Source organism: Entelurus aequoreus, linkage group LG06 (genome assembly GCF_033978785.1).
Source record: "Entelurus aequoreus isolate RoL-2023_Sb linkage group LG06, RoL_Eaeq_v1.1, whole genome shotgun sequence".
NCBI classification, from domain to species: domain Eukaryota; kingdom Metazoa; phylum Chordata; class Actinopteri; order Syngnathiformes; family Syngnathidae; genus Entelurus; species Entelurus aequoreus.
The window spans coordinates 68196412-68221044 of record NC_084736.1 but is presented as its reverse complement, the minus strand read 5'-3'; the positions used below and the strand labels follow the sequence as shown (position 1 = coordinate 68221044).

Below are 24633 nucleotides of genomic sequence, written 5' to 3'. Positions count from 1 at the left end.
CAGAGCCCTAGTTATACCGGCGGGGACACAGAGCCCAGTTCATCACTTCAGCATCCAGGCCGAGCAGAATTGATCAATAGCAGGAGTGTCAGTGTTTAACAGAAATTATCGCTCCCCTCCCTGTTGCTCTGTGCTGTAACACCCTGCTAATGGAACTTTGAATCCCATTATAGCACTATGGAGGTGCACAAATATGTGGGCACTCATTAGAAAAAATAAAATCACCTGCTGGCAGGGGCTATGACTCCCTGCTTGCTCCGTTCTCCCCGAGGCAGAGGGGAACAAGCGTCAGAGAAATATGCCAACTAATGCGATTCATATTTGTGCGCTCAAGAATGAGAGCGCGCTGTTCCCACTGCTGCTGTGAATAATCACGGTCAGAGTAACAGCATTTTGCGCCACCAGAAGCATCGCTCTTCCCTATCGCAGCAAAAACGGAGCCTCAGCCTCTACAATCATACGGCACATTTGGTGTTAAATTCGAGGGGAGTTCAAGCCTGGCTTCTGCTAAGGGAACCGCACTCGCCGCAGACCTGATGCCTTGTATAGTGACAGGGTGGCTGGCAGCATAGTTTGAAGGCTTTGAATTCCTCCAGAGCTTATCTTTTCATCCCCTCGGCGACCTCTCAGGGACGTGCCGTGGATCATATCCAGTGGCCGCGGGCTTTGAAGATGGCCGCAGGAACCGATAGGACTTGGTTTCTTATGGTTGCCATTACAGAGACACGATAGAGGTGGTGTGTAAGTTGTTTGTCTGCCGGTCAGTGGCTCCTGGTTAACTGCCATCAAGAAAGGATGTCAAGATCCTCATTAGAGCTCCTACGGAAATAGCCTGGCATTAAATACTCCACTATAACAGGCAGTGACGTGTGGAACCTCTCAGGCTCTTGATAATGTCAGACGTGCAAGAAGTAGAATAGCACATTAGTCAGCTGAATTTTAAGCATTTTACTGTAACCTGTTTTCCTCGAAAGGAAATTAGATTTTTAGAAGGAGTATAATCTTTCAAGCACAGTTATCTCTGCACTGATCCAAGGACAGGGTCAATCTTGCTGCATGCACATCTCAGACAGATTTTCAGCTTATGGTAGGATTATGCTCAACACTAGACCTTTTTTTCTAGAAGACACATCAAGATAATCACTGCCTTGACAGGTGATAAAGGGAAATACCAAGTGTTGTGTAGAAAGACAATGACCTTAGAAATGCAGTACTGTCAGGTAGGGTTGGGTATCGTTTGAATTCGAACAATTCCGATTCCGATTCTTTGTTTCGATTCCGATTCCTGACTATTCTCAATTCCGATTCTTTTAAGAGGCAGGGTCAAAAAAAAGTTTAGGATATTTTAAATGAGCTAGCTAACCTACAGTCTTTCTGAATGAAATAGTCTGACATTCTCCATCAATTTTAATTCTATTAACTTTTTATGAACTTTACTATAAATTCCTCACAGGGCTGTTTTCAACTAGAATATAAATATCAAATCTATGAACTGGAATATAAATATTATAAACTATGAATACATTTTCCCAGGGGTACACTTTCCTCAAGAGAGCTTTATTTTTGAAAACCTCATGAAAACACATTTACACATAAGTGTATGATGCTGCAGGAAACCTCATGAAAACACCTTTACACATAAGTGTATGATGCTGCAGGAAAGAGCACATCGCGGAGCCTGGCTAGCAGGTTGTAAATTGTCTATGAAAAAATATGCGGGCTAATTTGTTAGCTGCCTCAACGTTGGCGCAAAACACATTATTTATTGCATATATATTGTTTTACTTACCGGATTCGGACTGCAGTGCAGTCACCGAGGTGTCAGGCTGGGCGTCGAAGCCAGAGGAAGAGCCAGAGGAGGACAGTCGGCGCAGCGCGTCGAAGACGGGACACGCATGTATATGTACTCCATGAACTCGGAGGTGCTTCATCATGTTCAACGTGCACCCTCCTAAGCACGAAACAGTCCTGTCGCACGTGTTACATTCCGCTGATATTTCATTTTTTTTAGTAAAGTAAAGCCACACTTTCGACCGCCGACGCCCGATATCCATGCTTGACTGACTCGCTCGGCTACATAGGCTCGGCTACGCTAACACTTCCGGCGGTGGGCGCTTCTTCGTTGGTGTTCAGCGGCTTCTTCTTCCGGTCGGCGGACTTATTCTTTTTTTCCGGTCGGCGGACTGGGTATCGAAACTAGGAATTGAAATTTAAACTTTTGAACGATTCCGGGAAAATCGGAAATTTAGTCCCGGTTCCAATCGATACCCGATACTCGATACCCAACCCTACTGTCAGGTATAATACATAAACTGGGGTGGAATGCGGGTATGTTTCTTAGAAAATCAGAAAAGAGAATATATGGCATATACTGTATGTCCTTCTAGGTTGTATTCAGACACATGACTATTTGAGTACGCAAGGAGCCTAGATCTTACCACTAAAAGCAGATACGAGCAAACAATCAAACTATGCAATGAAATAGATACCTATACGTTATAAAAAAAAAGAAGATTTGTCGAGTGATGTCAAGGATTGTCCATTGGTCGCGTTCCCAGACATATCGAACTATCTGGTGCTTCAGACATTATTCTACACGACAAAACAGATGAAAACTTCTAAAAGCACAGAGGTCTACAAGTTCTTTATGTGTGGCTGAGTAAAGGAAATTGGTATCAGGACTCTCCTGGTTAAATCATGCATCCTAGTCACGTCCGTTGTGTCCTTGGGCAAGACACTTCACCCTTGCTCCTGATGGCTGCTGGTTAGCGCCTTGCATGGCAGCTCCCGCCATCAGTGTGTGAATGTGTGTGTGAATGGGTGAATGTGGAAATACTGTCAAAGCGCTTTGAGTACCTTGAAGGTAGAAAAGCGCTATACAAGTATAACCCATTTACCATTTATTTACCATTGTTTTTGCTCAGTTAAGCTTTCATTTGATGACTAAACTTTGCATTTACAGCCTTGTAAACACAAATGGTCTTACAGTTATTGCTGTACCTGCCGTTTACAAGTAGAGTGTTTTTTCCCAGCTTTATCAAAATATAACTATTAGGGCTGTCAAAGTTAACACAATAATAACACGTTACCTATAAATTTCAATAACGGCACACATTTTTTTAATGGCCGATTAACGTACAGGTGTCCATTTGGACCCTCGGGTAGTGCTGTAGCGGGGGGAACTTGGCTGTAGTTCACTTGTTATTCATGAGCCACAAGCGAACAGAATTGGACAAAGGAAAGCCTACCTTATGGAAATATCAGGTTCAAAGCCATGGCAAGTTGTTCTCCCGACAAGAAAGGACTCTTTCTCGCTGTGAGAAGAGGCGATGTCCCTGCAGCAAACGCCTGCTGCGCGCGTAGTTCAGGTGGGTAGTGCTTAACTTCCGTGTTCAGATTGCGATTAAGGTGCAGTGATAGCATAACATTTAGATTATTACAGTGACTGATTTAGTAAGTAAAATGACATGAAAGTTCAACAGAAATTAAAGATGGTCGGCAGGAAGTCGAAAGGAGACTTTTGCAAACAGTCGATCCAACGTCAAAACATGTGAAGACACTTTCTCAAACCAATCATATACTTTTCCGGCTTCAAAGTAAAAGCACTACGCTATACATCCGGTTTAATTGCATTTACAAAATAAAAATGTTTTACATTACGATCCTGTTTAGTCACCAGGGGTGGGCTCCGGATCCTGTACTTTTTTGGCACCGACCGAAACCAGCTGGTACTACCGGGCACAGATTTACGTAAGATACAGCGGTGCCATGTTTCGGTGCTTGGGTTGCGCGTGACGTCACGTCAGTCTGAATTAGCACTTGTGAATGGCGAGTACTTGCTAGCACTTGAGAGGAAAACAGGCGATTTCGAAGCGGGCATGCTCTTAGTAATCTTGCAACCCATCAAGGTTTCATGGCAAAAACCCAACCATGCCAAATAGAAAATACTCTAAAGTGTGGCTCGTCTTTTCCAAGTGCGATGCCGATGCAGATTACGCTCGCTGCAGTATTTGTGATTTAAAAATCAAGGCAAGTGGCGGGAATACTTCCAATCTGAGGAAGCACCTGGTTAAACACAGGATTTTTCTCATGGCTGAAGAGTGCAGCCAAGTTAGATGTACGACTGCAACTCCTGCATTTGGCTCCTTTAGCGACTCGGCTGCAGCCGACAACATGGGGGAAGAAATGGCGTTAAATGGTGAAATGGCGTTAAATGGTGAAATGACGTTTGGTGACGATAACAGCGACACCATCATCCTCTGCGTCTGCTCCAGGTAAAACGCCTACTGTATAGAAATACATTAGCTTTGCATTTTAACTATCAATAGTTATCGTAATCCGCTCGGTTCCTCGTACAGTACTTTGTGATGGTAATGTAAAGTTTTTGCTTCACTTTCATTTTTAGTTTAATACTTTTGAAAAAAAAATTCTGGGTGGCTGAAATATTGTGTAAATTATTTTATAACATGTTCTGGTTGAGTCCTCAATTACAAAATGATTAGCAGGCTTAATATTGCATTTGATTATTTATAGAGAAGGTTAAAACTAAGGCTGTAGCTAACGATTATTTTTCTATCGATTAATCTATAGATTATTTTTTCGATTAATCGGTTAATCTATAGATTATTTTTTCGATTCATCTATAGATTATTTTTCCTTTTACCGATTATTTTTTATTTTATTTTATTTAAAATGAAGATGAAAAAATAAAAGTAGGCCAGTTTTTTCAAAAGGCATGGCTTTTATTTACAAAAAAAAAAGTATGGCCACTCAGTCAACATTGACAACAACACGACAAAATATTCTGTAACAATGTAAACATTTAAAACTTTTAACATTTAACAAAATTAAAAGTAGCTTATTTGCTTTTTAATGTGCAAATATAAAAGTAAACATCCAGTGCAAATCTTAATATTCTGCAATAGTATAAGCATTTCAAAAGTAAAAGTATTGCTTATTTTGCTTTAAAATGTGCAAAAATAAAGATAAACATCCAATACAAAAAAGTGCAAAACAAAATATTCTGTAACAACAGTGTAAACATTTCAACAAAAGTGAAAGTATTGCTTATTTGCTAAACTGTGCAAAAATAAAGATAAACATCCAATACAAAAAAGTGCCAATCTAAATATTCTGGAGCACTGTAAACCTTAAGTATTGCTTTTAAAATGTGCAAAATAAACATCCAGTCCAACACAGTACACAATAACCAAGTCTACTCATTCCAGTGAGTGACTAACAGTTGTAATGAAGAAAGGTTAGCATGTCTACATGCTCTGCTTCTTTTCTTGTTTACAATATTCCCAGCAGCTGAAAATAGGCGCTCAGAAGGGGTCGATGTGGCTGGAACTGAGAGGTAATTAGCCTTCACCTCAAACCAGGACTGCGAGTGAGCTGAGCTGCAGTTTAAGTTTCTAGAAGGTCAACGGGCTCATAGTGATGTTACTAGTAGTTGACTGGGAGGTGTTTATTATCATTTGGGGAGAGTCCGCTGCCTGATGCTCACCTGCTAAACACCTATCTGCTCCACGCTGAAGCGCTGACTACATGCGCTCTGAATACGCACTGCTGATTGGCTGATAATGCTTTCTGTGTACCAATCAGGTGGTTGTGTGGGTGGGACAATGCTGCGTGCTGAGACAGAGGCAGGAGGAGCAAAGCAGCTTGTTAAGACTTTAGCAGCTAAAGTTAGCTTTAGCTTAGAAACTCGTTCGGTACACCCCCGTACCGAACCGAAAGCCCCGTACCGAAACCGAAAGCCCCGTACCAAAACGGTTCAATACAAAACACGTACCGTTACACCCCTAGCAGATACAAATTACACATTCATGTTTTTGTGTAATGATGACAACGTATGCTAACGCGGACGATTGACTAGTTGATGGTTTTCTTTTCAAATGTTCTTTTATAGCCGTTGTGCTGCTATGATAGGCCATTTCCGCTCGACACAGTGTGCATACAACAACATTATTAGGCTGTGTATTGAAATACTCCCACACTTTTGACGACTTTTGGCGTGCGTTTTCCCCCTCGCTCTCACAGTCTGCTTTGCGCTCCGCCATGACGGTAGTGTGACGTAAATATGCGACGCGTCGACGCACAAAAACGGCGTCGACGTATTTACGTAACCGATGACGTCGACTACGTCGACGCGTCGTTTCAGCCTTAGTTAAAACATTGCCATGCAGCAACATGAAGACCATTAACTTGGACAACATGTAATGTACATAATATCAGAATAATTTCAGGTACAAATATCACAGATTACAGCTGGGATAGGCTACAGCCCCTTGTGACCCCAAAGGGGACGAGCGGTAGAAATTAGATGGGTGGATATTACAAAAACATCTTTGAAAATGAAAGCATGATCATAACAATCAACATTTTGTGTTATTTTTATTCGTGAAACTGTTATCTAAACATGGAAGGTAGCGCCTCCTCTGAATGCAAGTGCTCCTAAAGCAGGAATATACATTTTGTATTTCTACAAAATACAAAATCTGGCAAGACACCAACACACAGTAGGGATTTTTTTTTTATTGTCATTAAATCATGTTTGTTCTTTTTGTATCGAGCTGTTTAAAAAAGTATAATGTTTAAAACATTTATTTATAGCAAATTAATTTGTTCGTTCATGGTGTTAAAACTTTAAAATTATTTGTCTAGGGTACACTTATTAATGATGAAAAATTATATGTATATCTGCGATTAATCATGATTAATTCTGAGTTAACTATGAACAATGCGATTAATTTTTGTATGTGCTGAAAGCTTCATTTAGGATTGCTGCCTTTGGTGAAACTTAACTCTTTTAGGTTTTGCTCACATTTGTTTTCTTTTATTTTGACTCGCCGAGTTGGTGCTTTAGGCAACACTTGTAGCGAACATGCCTTTTAAGAACTCTGAAACAAAATAAAATACAAATAATATCAAGATATTACTTAAATGGAAAATTCTAAACGTCAAAAGTGTATAAAACAAATCTTTAACAAAGTTATCACTGCAAGCTTGTGCGTTCTTCGACTCTGCTCCCATAGAGTGGAGTGCTTACCACCATTCTCGTCTTCTTTCGTAAAATCTTGACATCTTTCGCCCTTCATGATTACCTCTTGAGGAACTCTGAAAAAACTTGTATCCTTTTCGCAATTTGAACAGTTCCAACAGCCTAAAACAATGCAAGTATAGGGCTTTTTTTTTTTGAAGAAATGCAAAATGCCGCCCAGAACACTATGACAACAGACGCTCACTGGCCCACCTCTTTGAGTCACACATATTTAATAAGCCGGACATAACGTCAAGTGAGTACAACTTATTCCAGTGTGTCTTGAAGCAATTTAGGCAAATTGGAAGGAATTCTCAGGGCATTCAATCGATCGCAACTGGATGTTTCAGTTTGTCCTAGGATACGTTTCATCTTTCCTCCAAGTACGCTTCATCAGTTCATGCTCATAGACTTAGATTGGTGAAAGCTAGTCTTAGACTTAAATTAGTCAGCTCTTGACTAGATCTGACAAATCAAAGTCTTAAGACTAGGTCTGAAGCCTACTTGGATGAGAGGCAAAACGACTTCTAAGACAAACGGAACAGTCTGGTTGCGATCGATTGAAAGCCCTGAAAATACAACGACCTGGATGAACGAGAACGTACTTAGACACAATGGAAGGAACTCTTGACAGAAACCAGCAGAGGTGCTGAGTGGTTTGTGATCAGAACAACATCAGCTGGAAAGTTCAGTTAGATCCATACAGACCTTTGCTATGGTAGAGCTTTAGTTTGTTCAATAGAATACAGTCGCCCCTCGCCACTAGCACTGATTTTCTTTATTTTTTTCTGAGGAATATTCTACCTATTTCTGGTCTATATTAACCATATTCAAGCACAACATGGCTAAAAAAACTAAAATATGTTATGGGCGTGGTTGCCATGACATCATCGAGTGATTTGCATAATTTGCTGTGATAGGATTCTCTTTAAAAAGGCAAACCAATGTATACATACATTTAAAACAAACCACATACATTTAAAACAAATGTTAGTATTAATTAGTAATAACAATTTTTTTTTATCGTTTTGCCATATTTTTAATTGTTGCTGCTTTTTGTACAATGTACTTTGTTGAGACTTTTTCAAGTGTTTACATACTTTTATTAACCTTTTTTAAAAAAATTAAAAACAACTAGTAACAAATCTAGCATCTTTTTCTGGTGGTATTGTAAAATGTACTTGTGTTTAGAGACTCTTATCTTCTGTCCCTCGATGTTGCTGACGAAAAAAGAGGGCTGCAGCAAGCTTGACGTCACACTTGCTTCGCGCTGTTGCTCAAGTTGGACTTTTTCTTCTTAAAAGCCGCCACTGTCCTCTTAATATTTGCACATTGCGTAGATGGCTGTCCGCGGGTATATCTGCAATACACATGAAAATTACATCCAAGTCACAGACATGCTGACAACGCTGCAGACAGTCACCATTGTGTGCGTTTTGTTTGCATCTGGTTTCGGTAGCACGATTTTGGATGATCAATGTCTTTGTTTTGTGGTCCAGTTTTTGGTACATCACTTGTCAATAGGGCGCCAATAATAGGCTATATGTATCAATTCATACTGTGACGACCAGTAATGTTAATGTTTTATGTACATGTTTTTTGGATTTGATGTCAGTTTTTCTCACATTTGCAAACACACCGTCCGTGCCTGAAAGGTGATTGGTGGAGAATGAGGAAGTGTTGTTGTGTGTCCGGGGAACCGTGGACTCACGAGACAAAAGTGTTTGCATGGGAGGTAAAACCTGTTGGAATTGTGGTGTTTGTTATCATAAGATTGGTAAAACAAAGTTAAAACTAATATCAAACTTTGTGTGATTTCTTCAGGGGGCAGCAATATATTATAATACTTTAATTTGTTTTCAAGTAAAAAAAACAACCTTATTTTCAAGGTGTGGCGGTAATGAAAATGCCGTGGCGGCACGCCACATTCAATTACATTAAGGGGAAACCCTGCTTCTATATCGCCTAGAAAAGTTGATACACATTATATTTCGTTGTGAAGTGAATTATATTTATATAGCGCTTTTCTCTAGTGACTCAAAGTGCTTTTACATAGTGAAACCCAATATCTAAGTTACATATAAACCAGTGTGGGTGGCACTGGTAGCAGGCGGGTAAAGTGTCTTGCCCAAAGACACAACGGCAGTGACTAGGATGGCGGAAGCGGGGATCGAACCTGGAACCCTGAAGTTGCTGGCACGGCCACTCTACCAACCGAGCTATACCGCCCACATGTTGCTGCATGTCAACATGACGAAACGCCACTTGTTGGACCATGTGATGCTACAAATGTGGAGAGAAATGAGTGTCTCCATTGTGGCAGCCGGTGTACACGCACAACCCTCATTTAAAAAGAGAGATCTGCACCACTTTTGCACTTGTTATCAATTTTACACGCAGTCTTAGTAGATCACTCACAATACGCCCATTCATAGTACACACAATATTATTGCGGAGGTTTCCCTCTTGTCGTGGGTTCTCCTGGCCGACAGATCTTCGTGAGCCCGGTAGACAGTTTGAATACAGTCTTTTTATTTGGCATAAACACCCGGGGGTGGCTTGCTTTCCAGCATTGTATTTTTGTCTCTACGTGCATGTCTCTCCCTGGCTCCAACTCCAACAACTTGTCTTGTTCCGGCTGCTGCTAATAAAGGCAACAGGTGATTAGATAACAAGGCCGAGCCGGGCAATCTACTCACCTGCCGCTGTCTTCGAGGCCGGTCCTTGCACACTCCGCGGCAGGCCCGCAGGCCACGCCCCCCTCCACAATTATATTTTGCACATGCTATTTAATATGTGTTATTTAGATCTTAGTAGATCAGGCCTTCAGAGGACAAGGTGTGTGCGTGCCACTCAATTAAATGAGCGTCATAACTCTTCTACTGTATAGGGTATTAAAAACATTGTGGATGTGACTAGACAAGCAATTGGTATGCGCACATACGAGGGACAGGGACGAGCAAATTCTGTTCTGTGGCATTTTCACAGCTGGGTGGGTGTGCAGATTATAACAAACAAAAAACATGGTTGTCTGTTGGTGTAACTTGTCAGAACGCAAAGAAACAACATAAAAAAAAACTGTTGAATTGGCCCTAGTGTGTGAATGTGAGTGTGAATGTTGTCTGTCTATCTGTGTTGGCCCTGCGATGAGGTGGCGACTTGTCCAGGGTTTACCTCATCTACCACCCGAACGCAGCTGAGATAGGCTCCAGCACCCCCCGCGACCCTGAAAGGGACAAGCGGTAAAAAATGGATGGATGGATGGATTGTGAAGTATCCCATACTATAAATTATTACATTCGGTACAATTTACATCAGTAAATGTGCGTGTTTACAAGCTCACTAAGTTTGATATTAAATGGACATTTAAAATAAAAAACTCAAGAAAAAGATGTCTCCTGAATATGTAAAAACACTCACAGAACCCTTTATTTGCTTATAAAAACTAGTGTTGATTAACCGACGTCTAACAGAAAAGAAGTGAAATGAAAAGTGTGATTTTAAGTTAAATTTTACAACAGAATCCGTAAAACTACATGTTGAGTTTAATTGAACAACTGCAACATTCTATTTAAAGGCCTACTGAAATGAATTTTTTTTATTTAAACGGGGATAGCAGATCCATTCTATGTGTCATACTTGATCATTTCGCGATATTGACATATTTTTGCTGAAAGGATTTAGTATAGAACAACGACAATAAAGTTCGCAACTTTTGGTCGCTGATTAAAAAAAGCCTTGCCTATACCGGAAGTAGCGTGACGTCACAGGAAGAAGAATTCCTCACAATTCCCCATTGTTTACAATGGAGCGAGAGAGATTCGGACCGAGAAAGCGACGATTACCCCATTCATTTGAGCAAGGATGAAAGATTCGTGGATGAGGAACGTTAGAGTGAAGAACTAGAGATGCTGTGCAGGGTGTATCTTTTTTCGCTCTGACCGTAACTTAAGTACAAGGTCTCATTGGATTCCACACACTCTCCTTTTTCTATTGTGGATCATGGATTTGTATTTTAAACCACCTCGGATACTATATCCTCTTGAAAATGAGAGTCGAGAACGCGAAATGGACATTCACAGTGACTTTTATCTCCACGACAATACATCAGCGAAGCTCTTTAGCTAATGAGCTAACGTAATAGCATCTGGCTCAAATGCAGATAGAAACAAAATAAATAAATCCCTGACTGGAAGGATAGACAGAAGATGAACAATACTATTAAACCATGGACATGTAACCACACGGTTAATAATTCTCAGCCTGGCAAAGCTTAACAATGCTGTTGCTAACGACGCTGAAGCTAACTTAGCAACCGGACCTCACAGAGCTATGATAGAAACATTAGCGCTCCACCTACGCCAGCCAGCCCTCATCTGCTCATCAACACCCGTGCTCACCTGCGTTCCAGCGATCGGCGGCGCGACGAAGGACTTCACCCGATCACAGATGTCAGCTATCCAAGTAAGTCCTCTTTGTTGTGTTGCTACAGCCAGCCGCTAATACACCGATCCCACCTACAACTTTCGTCTTTGCAATCTCCATTGTTCATTAAACAAATTGCAAAAGATTCACCAACACAGATGTCCATAATACTGTGGAATTGTTCGATGAAAACAGAGCAGTTTGTATGGTGACACATTGGGTACGAATACTTCCGTTGCCGTCGTGACGTCACGCGCATACGTCATCATATATAGACGTTTTCAACCGGAAGTTTAGCGGGAAATTTAAAATTACACTTTATAAGTCAACCCGGCCGTATTGGCATGTGTTACAATGTTAAGATTTCATCATTGATATATAAACTATCAGACTGCGTGGTCGGTAGTAGTGGGTTTCAGTAGGCCTTTAAATTTTTCCCATTGAGTGAAATGATGTTGTTTTCATTAGTTGAGGAAAATAAATGAAGTGAACCAATTTGTATCCACTGGATGCACATATAGATAGGCTTTATATTTAGGTAGCAATAATGGTTGTCTAAATGGCAAACCCACAGGTGAAGCTTTTCAGGCGTAGAATTGTATCCTGCTGAGGGAACAGATGTTGTCTTATTCTGTCAGGTCTGATATGAAGAGAGGATAATGTGTGTGCGTGTAGGTATGAGTGCATGCGTGCGCGCGCACGTGCGAGTGTGCGCTGTCTGTTTGGAAGACATCTTGTCCATCTTCTGACACACAACCTTTTCAACTGTTTTTTTTTCTTTGCTGACATCAGGGGCACAAATATTTCAACACGGTTGCAAGATAATAGCCATCATTGTCCATCAGAAGCCCAAAAGTGAATCTACTGATTTTGTGTTGTGCTTGGAGCAAAGTTAGGCCCATTTAATTAAGGCAATCATTTTAACAATGCGTATTACTGCAGTGTAGAACTGCACTGCGTCATAAGGAGAGGTGTTTTTTATTCCTCTTTGTTTCTGTTATATCATTTGGCAACAGATTAAAACATATTATGGACGCCATGCAGCATGAGGTAGTGCAGTTTTACACCAAAGCAAACTACAACCACAATATTGAACTTATTGTTGGATGAATACTTATCTGGCTAGTGAGGGTATGTTTGCGGAGATCACAAAAGCAGTTTTGGTGTGACGCTCTAACAAATAGGCAAACAAGTGCTTCGTTTAAAACACAGAAATGATTGAAAGCCATATTGATTATATTTGGCTTAGTTCTGTGTCACTAAAACAGAAAGTTATCTTTGTAAGAGAGATGTTTTTGTATTGGATTATTTGAGATAATGCATGTGTACTGTGGTTGCTTGTTAAAGTCTCGTGCAGGGGGGTAACACCAAATTCAGGGTCCCCATACACAATACAAGCCAAAGGACCCCCCCCCCCGATCTAAACCCAACATTGCTGCCTCATACACACACACACACTTGGTATATTGACATGCATTAAAATCAATATTGCAAGGAAATAGTTGAAACCAGCTTTTTAAAACACATGTTAAAAACTAGAGTTGCATAATCATAATCATATGACCTGTCATCATTCATTTTAATATGATTATATATCTGTTGTTTTCCTTTACTTCAGAGTGTAAAATAGAGAGTATGTGAACACAAACAGTAGGAAAGGGATTCAACTGGCCCCATTCCCGGGTGGATCTCGCGTGAGAGAAAGAGGGACGGTTAATCATTTTGCAATGCAGTCTGTTAATAATGATGGAAAGCGCCACTCTACATAGCAACTGACGCTGTAGTTAAAGTTGGAATTGCCACAAAACACATTTTAAGATATTCCACACTCTACTGCCATCTAGCGGCTAAAGTGGATCGTGCCCCCAATTTGTCACATTTCATGTATCAGGTAAACATTGACAAATGTGGCCATACAAATCCCCTTCTTACTCTAGGGTTATCATCAGTGGATAATCTGAATCATACTAATACATCGATATTATTATTAGTATATTGCTATTTGTGCAAGACTTCGCCTGTCTTTAAAAACTTGTGAAGTGAAGTGAAGTGATATACATTTATATAGCGCTTTTTCTCAAGTGACTCAAAGCGCTTTACATTGTGAAACCCAATATCTAAGTTACATGTAAACCAGTGTGGGTGGCACTGGGAGCAGGTGGGTAAAGTGTCTTGCCCAAGGACACAACGGCAGTGACTAGGATGGCGGAAGCGGGAATCGAACCTGCAACCCTCAAGTTGCTGGCACGGCCGCTCTACCAACCGAGCTATACCGTCCTTGACACTTGTGACGGTGTGGCGAAGTTGGTAGAGTGGCCGTGCCAGCAATCGGAGGGTTGCTGGTAACTGGGGTTCAATCCCCACCTTCTACCATCCTAGTCACGTACGTTGTGTCCTTGGGCAAGACACTTCACCCTTGCTCCTGATGGGTGTTGGTTAGCGCCTTGCATGGCAGCTCCAGCCATTAGTGTGTGAATGGATGATTGTGGAAATACTGTCAAAGCGCTTTGAGTACCTTGAAGGTAGAAAAGCGCTATACAAGTATAACCCATTTATAATTATTTACCTCCAACTTTAATCGAGTGTCCTTGAATGCATCACAATTATGGGAAATTAGATGCAAAAGCGAAACTTGTACATAAATATATCTATGGCAGCATAGGAGGAAGGTTTTAAAGATTTACATTTCTTCCATCAACTCATCCCAGTTTCAAAATGTTGGTGCTGTGTGAGAACGCTGAAAGGTGAGCTTTGATGACGTAATTACGTATATGTTGAGTGAAGTGTAAGAAGAGATTTTCCGCATCCAGGTAGAACAAAGCATTTTGCATTTTTGATATAGGGGGTAGCAGGTAGTCTTAGATATTCTTGATTTGATTCAAACAGCTTTCATGACTATATAAAATGTATAATAACATTTCTGACGTCTTTAATAGATGTAAGTTACCTATTTAGATGTCAAAAAGAAATGTGTGCTCATGGCCTCTGTACAACATCCCCACTAACACCCCACATTGACGCGGCTGATTCCGACCTATACTATGTAGCGTCAGGTGTGTTTATAAAAGATAGTAAAAATATATGAGGGGGAAAAACATCTTGTTTGTGACACATTTCCCCAAACGTGGATAACAACGCAACATCCAGCCAAAGGTCATTATGAGTCAGATGTGTCAGCAACTCCAGCGTTCTTTCATTCTCACTCACAGGTATGTGACCGCCCCAGAAGAGTTGGATTCGTCTCGTGTTTGTGTGAGAACAAGGAGACAGGGAGGGCTGTGAAAGTAATTGAGCAAATGGAAAAAGGAGCCAAAGAAAAGTGGGCAACCACTGCATGTAAAGTGACAGAGACGCTGTGTTCGGCGGGTGACCTTGAGACGATGCCAGTTGCTCAGATTAGCACATCACGCTGTAATTGCTCACCTCGCTTGTCCTTTCTTCAATGGGATCCCTGCTTCACAAAAAGGTCTTTGTCAGTGTGAAACAGCTGGCCTGGCTTCTGTGTACCTGCTGCGCCGGCCTGACAACAGCGCGCTCTTTTTTTAATAAAGATGTGGTCCCCTTTTCCTGAAACTGGGGAACCAAATGAGATGTCTCTCCTCAAACGAGGTCCCACTAGAAATTCAAGTTGCTGACTGTTCCCAAAATTAAATGCAAAATAAAGTAATTAATTGAGAACTATAATGCTGATAAATACGTCATAACAATTCATAGCAGTCCCTAGATATCATATATGCCCCTTAGGAGCTGGAAGCAGCATATGGCTAACATTTGCACAATGTGATTGCCTATTCCTGTGAGGCGATATTGTAAAATCATTAATCATTGATATTACAGTAATGCAGAAAAGTAGCTAGATTATGTCATTGCTTCATTTGCATAATTGATTGTAATGGACGCTGTAAGAGAGAGATTCGACGACACATAAAAGTGAGTTAAAAAAAAGAAGTATGATTAGAACTGCAAATGAACTTCTGTTGATATGTCTTTTGATCAAATTTGATCAATAGACTGGGGGGTTGTGACACTTACGAACAAAACAAAACTATTGACTAGCTCTTTAACATGAGCGATGGGATTGGGACATTACGTGGTTTCTCATAGTGTGATACGACTGTAAAGAAATATTTATTTGTACATCTTGCTCTGTAAGCTAAGGCAAAAACAGTGGCAGCAGCTTGGCACATGCACATTTCTTTTGCAACCTGGACACGGAAGAGTGGGGGGTCTTCTCTCTGCTCAGACTGCAGCTGGGACTGCTGCGCGAGGCCACTGTCAACCTGACCACCTCATGGCAGCACCCGCTGTTTCGTTGAGGACATTAACTGCTTAGTGATACGTACTTTCATGTCTCCAAAACAAGTTTGTGTCACTTATCAAAAGATCACATAACAATCATACATTTATCGTGCAAGCCCAAGAAAATAATAATATTGTTTATTGGCAATAATTTGTTATCGGCCCAGGCCTACGTGAAAGGACTTCAGGCAGAAAGATGTAGGAAAAACGGGAAGACAAGAGAAGCCAAAAAGTGTAACTTTAGCTTATGGTACTGTTAAAAAAAAATCTGTGATTTAGTTAGCTACTTTTGTCATTTATTTTAGCGTAGCTAGCTATATTTCAGTGGTGGGTAGCTTCAGTGTAATGAAGCTACATTTAATGTAGAATATCTGCATCTCCAAAGACATGCACCTGGGGATAGGTTGATTGGCGACACTAAATTGGCCCTAGTGTGTGAATGTGAATGTTGTCTGTCTATCTGTGTTGGCCCTGTGATGAGGTGGCGACTTGTCCACGGTGTACCCCGCCTTCCGCCCGAATGCAGCTGAGATAGGCTCCAGCACCTCCCACGGCCCCGAAAGGGACAAGCGGTAGAAAATGGATGTATCTTGCATCTTAGCTCATTACATTTTCCAAGTAGCTTCTCCAACGTTGTTGCTATATCTTAAAGGCCTGATTTACTAAGATCCAAATACCACATGCTAAAAAATTTATAAAATTGTTTGTACTATTAGTGGCTGTGTTGCATGCAATCTACTAATGTTGCACATGCTATTCATAACTAGTGCAGGCCGCTGTATTGAAATTAGGTTTTTGCGTCTACTACGCAGCTTTTACCATGGAGACACTCGATCATTTACTGCACATACTGTACATGTTACCACGCTCCTACCGGTGGCGTTTTGCTATCAAACAAGCAGCAGACATGGACACACACACACTTTTATGGGCCTTTTTAGAAGCAGTCCTGTGGTGCATCCACAATGAAACCCACTTCTTTTTGTGCACTGCAAATGCACTCATGTGCACTTACTGTACTCAAAACACAAAAAAATGCATTGTTCAAGGAGTTTTTTTCATATAGGAGATATGTTAATATATACTGTATTTTAAATGAAAAGAACAACGCCATTAGAAAAAAAAAAAACGGCAGCAGACACCAAAACGCATCCATTCTATTTGTTTTAATTAGCCTCCTAACTCACCCAGCACGCAGCTATGAAATCATAAAAGGATGTTGCTGTAAAGACGATATGTCATTTCTGACAGACCATGCAAAAAGCTTGACACACACACACACACACACACACACATTTTCTGTTCCTCGTTTGTCCGATCCTGCAGCCGTGTGTGTAAGTAACTGTATCAGTTTGCAAATACTTTTCAGAGGCGCTAAATATAACGCTTAATAGCGCTTGCAAAACGGTGATGAGTGTTGATGATAAATCACATTGTGCATGTTGAATAACAGAGGTGTGGACTCGAGTCACATGACTTGGACTCGAGTCAGACTCGAGTCATGAATTTGATGACTTTAGACTCGACTTGACAAAATGTAAAGAGACTTGCAACTCGACTTAGACCTTAACATCAATGACTTGTGACTTCACTTGGACTTGAGCCTTGCTACTTTCCCCAAAACCTAAAGCTTAAAAAGTTATTTGGGAGCGCTCCGTAGCTTTCATTTTGTACGTGTCTGTCTATCAGCGTGTGTGCTGCGTGTCAGCGTGTGTGCTCTCAGTACAACAGCCAATCAAATTAGATCTACATTGTTTTCATCACACAGCATTGATCCAATCAAATTGCAGGACAACCAATGAACAAGAGTTGTCAAACAACGCGCCAGTGAGAAAGATTTATACCAAAGTTGGTTTCGTTCGGGTATAAAAACTACAACTTGGTCAACGAATTGCCGTATGCAAATCACACAGTTCGAATATTACAGACGGACACGCAACAACTTCCAACTTCGTTCGACATTTGAAGTTGCACAAAGAAGGGTAAGTTTTGAATGGACTGGACTTTCGCTGATGTGTTGGACTTTCACAATATTATGTCAGACCCACTCGACACCGAGGATGTCGTTGTGGCTTGTACAGCCCTTTGAGACACTTGTGATTTAGGGCTATATAAATAAACATTGATTGATTGATTGATTGAATGTAAGATAACGTTTATTGGCTAAGTAACATGACTTTTATTTGCTGTGTAGTTAAATCAGTGAGGCTGTAAACTCACTGCTAACGTCATAACCATAGACATCTTATAAGGGTACACAGCATCGAGCGCTACTGCCTACTGGCGCAGACGAGACGCGGGGCCGCCATCTTGGAGTGGTGATCCGCTCCACTCAGTGCAATTCATTTGGCAGGAGCAATGAACTGTCAACGCATTTAATTCATTTTACCTCACTGAATACCACTCATTTTCACGCGCTTTTTTGTCATACGTGTAGCTATGATAACGGACACATGTTTTATTATTCATAGTTTGCTTAACAGTAATAGAATATTCTTATACGCTATAAGTGACCAGACGTCCGAGATTAAAACTGGGAATATAATCCCAGAGAAGGGGGGAAAAAACGGTCAGCTATTTTTAAATTGAAGAAACAATATGATTACGTTATATATATACATGCTACATAAACAATGTATGAATACATTAGATATCTATATATTTTATAGACCGTATCTCTGTTGCTGCAGCAGCAGAGAGTTTATTCTGTCGTGACACTTTGTATTGATATTTTGTATTACATTCTTCCCTTAAATTATCATGTTTACAGTGAGTGTTAAATATGTATTTTTTATGTATGTCGCTTTGGATAAAAGCGTCTGCCAAATACTTAAACATATATAAACACCTGAAAGTCTTTATATCAGCTAAAACCACCAATCTGTTTCACTGGATTCAGAATAAAACCAAATTCTGTTTTACCCAACAATGTTAGTATTTGAATATTGTTACTTGAAGACTTATTCCTGGTTACAATTATACTGTTAAGAAAGTATTGTCTTATATTTTGCCTAAAATGAGAATGCATTATAATCAATGGCGGCTGGTGAATTTTGTTTTAGGTGGGGCAGAAAGTTTGTAAACCAAACCCCTGTAGGGGCGTCATCCTCCCCCAGAAGATTTATTTGTGATTTTCACATACAAATATTGAAGATCTTTGCTCCTTCTCAACTCTGTGGTAATGTTATTTTCATAAAATACAACCAATAGTACATTAATGTTAAATCTTACTTGTGAAAAGTAATCCCCCGATTCCTATTTTCAACAGTCCGCTCATTTGAGCAGGAAAACGCTGAACACCAGCCCGGCATCTTTGTTTTCTACCTGTCAACTGTCAGTTTAGGCTGCTCGCCGGCTCCTCATCACCACTCCAAGATGCAAATTGCTCGCGTCACAGCAACCAATATTGCGTCTACTTATAAGATGTTTATGGTTATAACGTCATTTCAAACACGGCAATATGTTGCGTCCACTGCAGTTTGCTACCTTATTCATACTTTTTGTCAAGTGATTTTTTAAGCAGGGTTGCATGAGGTACCTATACATAACGTTACGTTAGTCAATGTATCACACACAGTAACATAGTTATGTTAGTCAATGTATCACACACAGTAATATAACGTTAGACGGCGGTCAGCAGCACCGCGTATTTTAGCCACCTACAAAAAGACAAACATAGTCAAATAAAGGTCAGTTAAAATATATACTATATTAAGAATATGTGTACATATTGCATAGGGCCCTGACATCTAAAAAGTACAACTCTGTTCATTGTTATGTTCATGTATTTGTTATGTTTTTCATGTGTACGCACACATCAACACACATACAGTATGAGATGACATCAATGAGATAAGGTAAGAACAGAATAGAAACTGCTGTGGAACTAGTTACAATGCAATATGCCATGGAAATACAATGTTAACACTTTTGTACAAATAAGTACAGTTGCACTTGTTTTTGCAAATGTGTTTATTCTGTAAAGGAATGAGTTAAATGTTTAAAATTGTTTAAACTATTAAAATGACTGGTTAATAGTGCTATTATGAATTGCAATGTCAGTACTATTTTCTTTCCTGCTATTTCAAATGCACTTGTTTTAATAAATAAATACAGCGGTTTAAAAGCATACACAATCTGTGTAAAAATATTAGTCTGTGGTCAAAAGGACTTGAAAGGACTCGAAACTCAAAATGCAGGACTTGTGACTTGACTTGAGACTTTCCAGTCTTGACTTTGGACTTGACTCGGGACTTGCCTGTCTTGACTCGGGACTTGACTCGAGACTTGAGGGCAAAGACTTGAGACTTACTTGTGACTTGCAAAGCAAAGACTTGGTCCCACCTCTGTTGAATAATATATTTGCATCTTCTCCTCACAGTATTGTGGCCGTTTCCGCTAATCCACATATATACTGCATATTAATAAAGACAGGGACGCAAAAAGGATTGCACACAATATTATGCTCACTTAAAGGAAAACTTCACTTCTTTTGGAATTTTGCCTATCATTCACAATCAATATGAAAAACATGACGACGGATGTATTTTTTTTCTAATGCATTCTAACTCGTAAATAAAAGTCTGCTTACAGCGGAGCCAATGGGAGGTCCTCTATTCTCCTTTGTTTCCTTACTCGTCAAACTTTAATGTAGATCATAAATCATGCATCTCACCTGGAAAGTAGAAGAACAAGGACATATTCTGACAAGTTGGTACACTTTGACAGCCAATTTAGACAGGGTAATGGAGAGAACGGCAAACAAAGACGCTTGGTTCCACCCCCCTTTTCTTTTTGAGGATTATGAGTGTGTTAATATATGAACATCCTTGTAGTCAGCATCCTAATGACAGCAGATATTGCACAGTAAGTGATGTATTATTATGTTTGTTGGCTCCCATGAAGTCTGCAGTGAGTAGTAACCATTGATGTAGTGGGGAAAAAAGCGAACATTTTTTAAATTAATGCACCGCGTATGCTTAAAATGAGAAAAATACATAAATATTACATGTTATTATTAATGTACCAATTACTACATTACATATATACATACACCATGTATATAAAACCTTAATGGAGGTGTTTGGATGTTTTTTAAGGGTTTTATAGGTAGATTAAAGCAGCTCCCTTAGGCTCCATCGTAAGCGAACTTTGGATCGCATTTGTTTCATATTTAGAATGCATTAAAAAAGAAAAATGCATTTGTCTTCATGTCTTAATAATGATTGTGAACAATAGGCAAAATTATCAAAAAGTGCAGTTCACTTTGCACACATTTTGTGCACATGCTTTCAAGTTTGCATGTGTTTTAGTACACGCAAACCTTGAGTAAATCAGGCGATGAAAACTAGCTAATGACTTAAACAAGAAATCATATTTTTGCAGTAATGTAAATGCTCTACTTTGAGAATTCACTGGACCAGATGATAGTCCAAAAAGTGGTAGTCAAAAATAATTCCCACTTATATTTAGGATGCTGGCAGGTTAAGTAGTTGACCCTAGTGGGAGGAGTTCCCTGTGTAACTGGAAGCTTACTCATTTCACAATTCCTGATTTCTTATGGATATAAAAATAAACATTTTCAATGTCTGTCAGGCCAATAAGGTTGATATGAGAGTATTCATATCAGGGAAGAGCCGAGTGGTGCTTCCTCAGCTTTGAGACCACCACTTACTGCAGGCGGCAGCAGTTGATCTATGAAAACGCATCCATCCATATTTCGACAGCACTGTGAGGAAAAAGACGTGTTTTTGCTGGAAAGAGTATGGCAGGAGATGTTGACAAGGCCTGTCTTAACACTATACAGCCAAAGGAGCCCCAGTGTGACAAAGAATCCGACAGCGCAAAGCAACCCCTCTTACCCCCCAGACCACCACCTCCCCGCACCTCTGCGTCTGTCAGCCGCGGCTTCAGATCTCCCTTCAGTTTTCGGGCCCCTAATTGGGCTGTCACACTAGCTGGAGAAATTTGTCAGGTTGCTGTGAAATGGACAACTTGGCTAAATCAAGATGTGTATCTGTGCACATGATGGTCCTCCCCCCCATCCCCGCTGAAGCTGAGATTATCAACGATGACATGGTCGTCACACATTTCAGTACTTTATCTGCCGAGGAACCATATTTGGTAACCTAAAAAGATTATCAAAATAAATACCACACACAGTGACACGGCTCACTAAATCAGTTTGATGAAGCACAGTATTTTTCCATTTAATTGGTAATTATAATAATCATTGTCGTGGGGTCCCAACACTAGAAATGCAACGTGTAAAGTTGAATGAAAATGAAATTGCTGAAAAAACTATTTACATACAGTATATATTTACAAAAATGACAAAAACAAGCAAAAATATTTTTCATATTTTGGTATCAGTATTGACATTACCTTATTTGTCACTCCAACTGCCACTCCTCATTCAGGCCCCTGACAGCATGAAAACCACCAACATATCCCTAAAGTACTTACACCATTACAATATTCTCCAATCATAATCCTAAAAATATGTCAAAACCAAAAATCGCATTTACAGCAACAACAAACAGTCATTTGCATTGCAGGTAAACATTCAATAGGGCTGCAGCTATCATTATTTTAGTATCGAGTAATCTATTAAATAGTTTGATTAATTGAGTAGGCAGATTAAACTAAGGCTGCAGCAATCGATTATTTTAGTACTTGAGTAATCTATTGATTAGTTTGTTGAATTAATCGAGAAATTAGCTAAAATAGAGTTGCAACTATCGCTTATTTTATTAATCGAGTAATCTATCGATTAGCTTGTACGATTAATCAAGTGATCGGATAAAAAACACTACAGCTTCAGTGCGTATTTTTAGTGAAAATAAACAATTAAAAAAATATATTTTCCATAGTTTTCATTATTTTTCTTCAAATAAATGCATATGATTAACATTTGTAAACTTTCAAAGAAAGTATGTGTGTGCGTGTGTGTGTGTGTATGCGCGTGTGTGTGAGCGTGTACATGACATGCCGTGTGAACACGTGTCACCCTCAGTTCTTGATGGAGCCACTCTGACACAACCATGCTAGTACAAAGAAAGATGAAAGATGAATGCAATTGGTTCCAAGTGGCTGTTTGACCTTTTGATTTGCTTGGAGTTCAAAACAAACACATCAACCACGACCAAAATAATTTTTACCATTAGAAATAATGGAAATGTATTTCATTAAACTTAAAAGGCTTAGACCTTATACTGTGTGCATGTGTGTGTGTGTGTGTGTGTGTGTGTGTGTGTGTATATATATATACATATATATATGTGTGTAAACTGTATGTATATACTGTATATATATATGTATGTATGTATATATACAGTCGAGTTTACATACACTTGTAAAGAACATAATGTTTTGGCTGTCTTGAGTTTCCAATAATTTCTACAACTCTTATTTTTTTGTGACAGAGTGATTGGAGCACAAAAACATTCATGAAGTTTGGTTCTTTTATCAATCAATCAATCAATCAATGTTTATTTATATAGCCCTAAATCACAAGTGTCTCAAAGGGCTGTACAAGCCACAACGACATCCTCGGTGTCGAGTGGGTCTGACATAATATTGTGAAAGTCCAACACATCAGCGAAAGTCCAGTCCATGGTGGGGCCAGCGGGAACCATCCCGAGTGGAGACGGGTCAGCAGCGTAGAGATGTCCCCATCTGATGGACAGGCTAGCGGTCCACCCCGGAGCAGAGTAGAAAAGAAAAGAAAAGAAACGGCAGATCAACTGGTCTAAAAAGGGAGTCTATTTTGTATTTTGTAGGAATATAAAATTTGTAGTCCTGCGGTTCGAGCACTTGCATTCAGAAGAGCAGCTACACCATGTTTCGATACCAGTTTCACGCATTAATAACACAAAATGGGCCAATCATGGTTTGATTGTCAAAGATGTTTGGAAATGTAATCTGTAATATTTCTACCTGAATAAATGCATGACAATTTATTTTGCCTCGATTTGTTATGGAAATGTCATATTCAGCCTGCTAAACCTTCTGTGATTGCGGACTATCAATCAGAACAGTTTATAAAATAATATACACATTATTTCAATCTGCCAGAAAACGTTTATTTAGGAAGAATTATTACAGATTACTTTACAAAACATCTTTGACTAAGCATAATCGTAATGTAAGATATTTTTATTTTGTTAGTGTCGTTAGACCAGATGTAAAGCGTGGCACTTTTTTTGTGAAGCCGGAAGTGTGTGATAGGTTTAAGAAGGTGTCTTGACATGGTATGATGACATGAAAGTCTCCGATAAAAATGACTCAAGACTTCCTTTCTACCGTGTTTCTTTTCTGCTGAGCGTTTAATCCATTTTATTAAAGCAGTTAATGGTACAATCTACATTTTATGCTATTATTGCACAAAACTGTTATCCAAACACGGACGTGAAGCTCCACACTGCAAGCAGCAAAGGCGCCAGCAGGCACTTGCTGCAGTGATGTCGTCTCACTGCGATTGAAGATAAAATAGTCTTTTCTTGTTGGGAGAATGACTTGCGATGGCTTTTGACATGGGATTTCCATAATGTACCCTTTACTTTGTGCATTTCTGCCTGCTATTTTCAAGCTTGTGGCTCAACAGCAATGGCACACCATTACATTTCTCACGCTATGGAATGGAAATGGGATGCACGCGCCTTAATTGTGCGTTAAAAAAAAAAGGTGCTGTGAAAGGAACTGACATAGTTAACACTTTATTATCGCGTTACCTTTGACAGCTTTAGTATCTATCCATCCATTCATCTTCTTCCGCTTATCTGAAGTCGGGTCGAGGGGGCAGCATCCTAAACAGAGAAGCCCAGACTTCCCTCTCTCCAGCTACTTCATCCAGCTCTTTCCGGGGG

At 39.9% G+C, this 24633-nt stretch overlaps 1 protein-coding gene across 1 annotated transcript in view; it reads left to right on the top strand.

The window, feature by feature from the left end:
- wscd2 (WSC domain containing 2) overlaps positions 1-24633 on the top strand; it is a 208778-nt gene that overhangs the window by 4680 nt on the left and 179465 nt on the right. The gene's annotated exons all lie outside the window — the stretch shown is intronic.